Consider the following 8,101-nt stretch of genomic DNA (forward strand, 5'->3'; position numbering starts at 1 on the left):
ACAGTGAGAGGCCCGCGTACCGCAAGGAAGAAAAGAAAAAGAAAAGAAGAGACAGCTGTCTTCAGAGGTTATGTCAAGGTAGAAGGCTATTCATTGTCCACCAGTTTAATTTGAGACACTCATCTCTGGGGTCCTGAACCGTTATGTAAGAAGCACAAGGCTGCCATGTTGTGAGGAAGCTCAGACTACAGTTTTTGCTGTGATTTCTTACACAGCTAGAACAGAAGATTTTAAGTTTAGCTGAGGGTTAGGGACACAATTAATATGAAGCCTTATCTCTTATTACTGATAAATTTTATAAAGACCAATTCTTATGCAGGTTCCATTTAAAAACTGTTATACACAAGTAATAGTTATGCCTAATACAATATGTCTGCCTTTGTTCTAAAGACTTTTATGTGTATTGATGCACAAAATCTTCACAGTAGTCATGAAGCAGATGTTGTAATCATCTCTAATTTTACATAGAAAGAAACAGAGAGGCTAAGTGTTTGCCCAAGGTCAGTCAGCTATTAAACGGAAGAGCCAGGATTTGAACTAGGGTCTTCTGGTTCCAGATTCTGTGTTTTTACCTCTTTTACTGGCATGAACAAATTCTCAAATTAAAGAGATGACTATTTTAAAAAAAAGATTAATAAAAAAATAAGCATTTTCCCTCTCTGGTGATTCTTTACCACTCTTCACACTGAAAGGTAGAGCTTGTATCTCCTCCCCTTGAATTTGGGTGGGCTTGTGAATGCTTCAGCCAATAGAATACAGCAGAAGTGAGGCTGGGTGCCTGCGAAGGCTAGGTCATAAAAGGTCTTACACCTTCTACTTTGTTCATGGGAATATTTGCTCTTGGAGCCCTAAGTCATTACATAAAAAGTCCAAAGTCCAAAAGTCTGAAGCCACCATGTTGTGCAGAAGCCCCAGCCCATGCAGAAGTCACTGCAGTTGACAGTCTCAGATGAGCAGCCTTTGAGCCATCCTAACCTGGGCACTGACATGTGAGTGAGAAGTCTCCAGACATCCAGCCTCTGTATTTTGAAATACCCTCTGCCCTTTGAGTCTGCCCAGCTGAGGCTTCAGATATTGTAGTTCAGACACAAGCTATCTCTGTTGTGTTCTAAATTTGTGACCCACAGAATCAGAGAGAATGATAAAATGGTTGTTGTTTTAGGTCCCTGATTTTGAGGGGTTTGTTACACAGAAAAGGACAATTGAGATATTCTCCTTCACCAACAACTTCTAAACTTGACTCCTAGAAGTAAGTACTAAAAATGTTTGCTGTTACATTTTCAGTCCCTTTTCTATACTTTTAAACATTGTTCATACTCTGCTTTAAATATTAATAGGACCATTATATTTAAATTGTTCATACACTTGCTTTTTTTCACTCATTTATTCAAGAGATTTTTAATTGAGAACTTATACCAAGCATTGTTTAAGATATTGAGGATTCAGGATGAACAAAGTCCTAAAGCTGTTGGAGGTTATGTTTATGTAAAAATGTCTTGCTTTGTATGTCCATATATACAGGTCTATATAATTCCTTTTCTCTGCCCACATCGTATTCCTTTTTATCTTCGCATACAGATTATCTAGTACACGAAGTGATTCATATTGTTGGATACATACAATGTTTCCAATATTTTGCTATTTCCAACAACGTATAAGTGCACATGTATACTTTCTCTTAATAGAAAGCGCAAGAAGTATAATTAGGGAGAACTGTATTTTTAATTCTAATACTGCCACATTAACTTCAACAACTGATGCTCCCATCAGTAGCACAGGAAAATGCCTGTCCCCTGACCCTCACTGACACTTGAGTCGATGTTCTGGGAGCAAAACTCTCTTATTTTAATTCACATTTCCCCCAATTATTAATGAGGTTAAACATCTTCAGGAACCAATTATAACTCCTTTTTAGTGAATTGTTTATTGTTATTCTTTGCAAATTTAAAAATTGGTTGTCTTCCTTAACTAAAGGTGTGACTACTTTAGTCTAATTATGAATGCTTTATCTCTTAAATATGGAGCAAAAACAGCTTGAGTCTAAACTTGCTTTTTTTTTAAACATCTTTATTGGAGTACAATTGCTTTACAGTGGTGTGTTAGTTTCTGCTGTATGACAAAGTGAATCAGCTATACGTATACATCTATCCCCATATCCCCTCCCTCTTGTGTCTCCCTCCCACCCTCCCTATCCCACCCCTCTAGGTGGTCACAAAGCACCAAGCTGATTTCCCTGTACTATGTGGCTGTTTCCCACTAGCCATCTATTTTACACTAAACCTGCTCTTAAGCTTCATATTGCTTTTTATTATACAGAAGATTTTGATTTTCATGTGGGCAAATCTGTCCATCTGTTACTTCTTGTCTTTTGGATTTTATATCTTGCTTATGAAGGCCTCCATGCCAAAGTTATATAAACATTATCTTTGGCCTCTATATTTAAAAATGTTTCTTTAAACATCAGTTATTTTTTTAATGTATATGGACTTTTCTCTTAGTGACTTGGTGTGGTAGGCATCTAGATTTCCTTTTCTTTTTGGTCTGTTGATTGATTCTCAGTCCCCAACTAATATGTATTTAGTTACTATCGATTATAGCTTATTTTCATGTTTGGCAGGGCAAATTGCCCCTCTTAGTTCCTCTTTCTCAAAAACATCTTGGCTTTCCTTTTATTTTCTCTTCCAAAGTTTGGAAGTGTGGCTTATTGAGTTCCTTTCAAAAAACAATTCCTATGTGTTTTTTTTTTATTAAGATTTAATTGAATTTATAGAGAAGTGATATCTTTACAACCCAGAAATGTGGTCTCTTCTTCATTTACTCAAGTTTTCCATTAAGTTTTATAATATTTTTTCATCTAGGTCCTGGCATATTTCTCTCTGTTTCATTTCTAAAAACCTAATTATTTTGTTACAATTGTGAATGGGATGATTATCAAATTTTTATTCAGTTATTGCTAGAATGTGGAAAAGCCACCGATTTCTGTGTGTTGACTTTGGAGACAATTTCTTTACTTACCAGTTGTCACTTGATCCTCTGGATGTCTGAGCAAAAAATTATATCATCTACAAATAATAAATATTTTGTCTCTTTGTCTCCCCCCCGATTCATCATTCTTATTTTTCTGATTAATTCATTAACTAAGGTTTCCAATAAAGTTTTGACAAGTGGAGGTGATAGTAAGCACACTTTCCTTGCTCCTAAATGTTTTATCAAGTATGACACTTGCTGTATGTTTCTAGTAGAAAACTTTAGCAAGATAAAAAAGCTCACTCTGTTGCTAACTCAGCATTTGATGAAAAGTGGATCTTGAATTTTATCAAATGCTTTTATCAGACATCTCTTAAGACATTATGTAGATTTTCTCCTTTAATCTATTAATGTAGCAAAACAAAAGATGACATAAGGTTCATTCAGCCAACACATATTTATTGAGTACCTATTATCTATGTGCCAAGAACTATGATAAATGCCAGGAATATAAACAAGAACAAGAACGGAAAGTTTTCTGCCCTGAAGTTGAGCAATCTTTGCATTCTTAGGATAAACCCTATTTACTCTAGGTGTGTTACTCTTTCAATATGCTGCAGGACTTGATTTGATATCGCTTTGCTTAGGATTTTTGCATCTACATTCCTGAGTGGAACCAGATTATGTTGCCCTGGGCCCCATTCAAAACTGACAGTTTTACAAGTTCTCAGTAAACAGACTGGAGCAAAGTATAGTGCTTCTCTCCATTTATTCAAGTCTTCTTTTAAATCTGTAATAAATTTTGCAGTTTTCTTCCTGTGGGTCTTAAACATTCCTGATTAAGTATATTCCTAGATAATGTATTCATTTCATTTCATTATGAGTGAGATGTTTAAATCAACTCTTCTAATTATTTATTGCTTGGGTATATAAAACCAATTGATTTTTATATATTCGGTTTATGATTCGTTGCTTAGACAGAAATTTTTCAATAAGGCTTTTCATTTTTTTTTTTTTGGTCAGCAGCTACATTTATTTTGACCAGACACAGGAGTCAGACGATACTCCCAACAATCAGACCATTAGGTCTTGTAAGCAAAACAGGCGAAAAGGGGGAACTAACCAGGATCAGCAACTACCATTTTCCACGTGTGTTCACAAGCCTTTTTTTTTTTTTTTTGAGTTGGCCTTGAGAATGAATTTAGAGAAAGCTAGCAGAATACCAAGTACTAACATGAAGAGACCCTATATGCACACACTGTCCATCTCCCCACATCTGCTACCTTTGACTGGCAACAAGACAGGAAGGAATTATTAAACTATTAGGTAGCATGAAGTCATCCAGTAAGAGGCACACCTCCAGCTCAGGTTTGAGACACCAGACCTCAGAGTAAGGGAACTTATGTTAAGTGGTGTGTAAAAAGTAATAGAAGACTAAGGTTTGGAAAGAGGATAAACAAGGAGACTTTAAAAAATCTCTTCTCCTGGGACGACCTGTTTGCGCCAGTGTCCTTGGAAAGTGAGGGCTTGATGTGCCTCCTGCCAGTGTCTTGGTCATGCGTGTTGCTGCTGGTGTGTTTCAAATACTACTGAAAACATGGTATTTTTTTTTTTCTGAGCATTTTCCTGGTACTGGGTCCAACAGGAAAATCCCCCATGGTCACCTCTCCCCTGGACCCGGGGTTATTTTTCCTCATTTTTTCTTTCTTTTCTCCTCAGACTTGTAGTAGGGGGTTCCACAACATGAAAAGGAGAGTATAATAGGGATGAGAAAGTAGGTGATGTAGGCAGATATATGGAATAGTCGTTGGTGGAAAGTCTTAGGTCCTTGTCCTCTGAAACAACTGGTTTTGGAGAAATCCTGGAGTAGAAACGTGGAGAGGATTGGAATCAGAGTTGTCATGGTGTCAACCGAGTAAGTTGATTGCAGGGGTGCGGATCCACCTGCAGCCTCCATGAACACTGGTATGACCACATTCTTTTTAAAAGCATCCGTCATGGGGACACTTTGAAGACTTATGTTGGGATGAGAAAGAAAGGCAACTGAAACACAAGCTCGCAAAACAGGAAGGACTTAAACCACACCGGGGAGTTGTGTAGCAGGGGATCTTTGAACTCCTCAGTATACCACTGCCGCAGGTTTCTCAGCTCCACCCGGTAGAGATCACAAGGCAGCACCGCCTGCAGGTCCACGAGCAAGGTCATGGGGATGTGGGAGAGGAAGTAGAGATCCAGCAGCCACTCCAGGCCATGCCGGGCGCCCAGAGACCCCATCATCCATCGGTTGGGCAGAGCAGGATCCCAGACTACCAGGCTTTTCATTTTTAACTGATATTTTTCCTGGTTATGAGACTTCAGGATAGACCATCATAATATGAGTAAATAGTAATATTTTCCTCTTCCTCGTCAATCACTAATCCTTTTCCCTCTGTGCCTGATGTTATTTCATGGGTTAGAAATTGCAGCACAATCTCGAGTAGTATTTATAATAAAGAACATCCTTGTATTTTTTTCTTCTTTTAAAGTCAATGTTCCTAGAGTTTTATGGTTAGATAATCACATATTGAGATAAATAATCTGCACCAACTTGAGAAAGAAGATTTCATTCCTATTCTGGTCCTAGTTATCAGGTGCTTTTACTAAAAATGGATGTTGCATTTTTTGCAAAATAGTTTTTGACATATTTTGGAATAATCGCTTTATTTTTCTTCCGTGACATATAGATTTGAAAATTATATTAATTAATTCATAATACTGAATTATCTTTGCATTCTTGAAAGAAAACCTGCTAGGGTTTGTTTCATTATTTCACAAACAGCTGGGTCAATGTAGTATTGCATTTTAGATTTTGGCATCTAAATCTCAATATTTGTGAGGTTACTTTGTCATTTTCTCTTTTGTGTTAGTTTTATAAATTTTCGGTGTTAGAGTTTTGAACTGGGATTCTTTTCCCATGTATTTTAATGTCCTTAGACATTAAAAAGAGTTAATAAGTCAGAAAATTATTTGTTCTTTAAATTTTGAAATAATTTTGCTTTAAATCCTCTGAATAGGTAAATATTTACTTTTGTTTTTCAGTTTCTTCTTAAGAATGTTTCCTGCTTCTTCAGCAGTTAATATTCATGTTTGATAAGCATGAGAATAATTCTTTATATCAAGATTTTCAGATGTTTTCACATCTAAGATTACACTTCCTTTCTTATCCCTAATTTTTTCCTCATCTCTTATTTTTCTTTGATTAGAATAGAGGTTTGTATATTTTATTCTTTTTGTTTTATATATTGTCTGCTTTTTTCTAAAGAACCACTCAGATTTATTTCTCTATTCTATTCCTTTTTGTTTACAAATTTTAATTTCTGCTTTCATCTGTAATCATTTTTTCTTTTTTTCCCCCCTTAGTCATGCTTTGTTTTGCTCTTAGCTTCTCAAGTTAATGGCTTAATTCATTTGTTTCTTTTATTATTTAAAAATAGTAAAAGTATGTTTTTTGCTTGATTATAGCTTTGGCTAAATACCACAGGTTTGAATATGTAGTGAGCTTATAATTATAATTTTCTAAGTATTTTGTAATTACACTTTGAATTTCCTATTTGACCCAGAAGAATATTGTTTTGTTTCTTTTCATCAAAAACTGGGGAAAATTTTTTTTAATTATTCTTGTTCAACTATCAATTTTGTTGCATTTTGATCAAAGAATATGGTCTGTATAGATCTGTCTTTTAGAAAATTTTGAGGTTTTCTTTGTGATCAAATATATATAAAATTTTAAGTGTTTCCAAATATTTTAAAGGGGAATATATCTTATATTTGAGGTTATTACATTTCCATGTGTATTTTCAAATTGACTCAATTGGTGATATTATCAGATACTCCATTTCTTTGTCTATTGCCTATTTTAACTCTTAAGAACAGAAAAGTGCTTCCTGTTCTTACTGTGCATCCATTGCAGTCAATTCCTCTTTCAAATTCTAACAGCTTTTGCTTTACGCTTATTATATACTGTTATTTGGCACATGGAAGTTGAATCCTGATACATTTTAATTTGGGATCTTCCTATCAACACTGAAAAAGAAAGATTATGAGACATTTAAATTTTTTCCCTTGAAAATCTACTTCATCTTATATGATTGTAATTCCAACTGTTAGTTGGGGAGAGTAGTTCTTTTATATCTTAATACAATCTTATACTTTCAATTTTCTTGTGTTTATCTTTCGTAGGTATCTTTGATCAACAACTGTTGCAGATTATGACCTGATTTTTGCCATTTAATACGATAAAGTTATCATATTTGTCATAAATTATATGTTTGTGCTTACTCAAATTGATTTACTTTTTTTTTCAGTTTCTTTGCTTTTTCTTTTGATCTTTATCTTTGACTCTATCATACAAGTTTTCTTTTCTCTTTTCTGATGTACAAGTATATATCCTACTTTTATTTTTGCTCAAGTTTACCTCTAAAAAACAAGCAACTGTATTTCTCTGTCCACATCAAGGGGAAAGAATCAGTGTCTACCACTTTCCCTCCTTTGCACAATAAAGACAATAGCCTGCCATTCTTTCCTCGAGGTCTCCTCCACTACCTAGGGATTTAGACCCAACATCTTATTTGCTAAGTATTATTATTTACATGTTATATTTTCTCTTTCAAGGATTAAAGGTGAAGTGTCCAATCTCTGTTGTAGCTACAGTGTATTTGCAACAGTTTAGACTTGATCCCACATTAAAATATTTCAGTACTTACTGTCCGTCCTTTTAAGTCCTGTACATCTTCTTTGTACAGGATGTTTTTAAAACTGGATTCATTTTATGAAAATTGTCTGGAAAACTTTGATTTTTCTTTCATGAAGACAACTTCATTAATTTAGTTTTCGACACTTGGTATCAGAGAATGCTTTTTTATTGACTTCAAATGTGAATAAAAATGTGTCCAGATTTAGCATTCTTAGATCTTAATAAATTGGGCCTCTGAAGATGTTGCTTTATTAACTTCTGGTCCTGATTGTTTTTTCCTGCCTTCTGGTCCTGATTGTTTTTTCCTGCCTTCCAGAATTCTTTTTATGAAAAATTAAAATTTCAAACTTCCATGGAAACTGGTCTCTTTATATTAATTTTGTCTAGTATTCATCAAGCTCA

The 8,101-nt window shown here is 34.8% G+C and overlaps 1 pseudogene; it reads right to left on the bottom strand.

Annotated features, from left to right (window-relative positions):
* Window positions 1-4,660: 4,660 nt before the first annotated feature.
* On the bottom strand, window positions 4,661-5,307 carry LOC101275850 (sigma intracellular receptor 2-like; annotated as a pseudogene).
* Window positions 5,308-8,101: the final 2,794 nt, after the last annotated feature.

Source organism: Orcinus orca, chromosome 5 (assembly GCF_937001465.1).
Source record: "Orcinus orca chromosome 5, mOrcOrc1.1, whole genome shotgun sequence".
In the NCBI taxonomy this organism is placed as follows: domain Eukaryota; kingdom Metazoa; phylum Chordata; class Mammalia; order Artiodactyla; family Delphinidae; genus Orcinus; species Orcinus orca.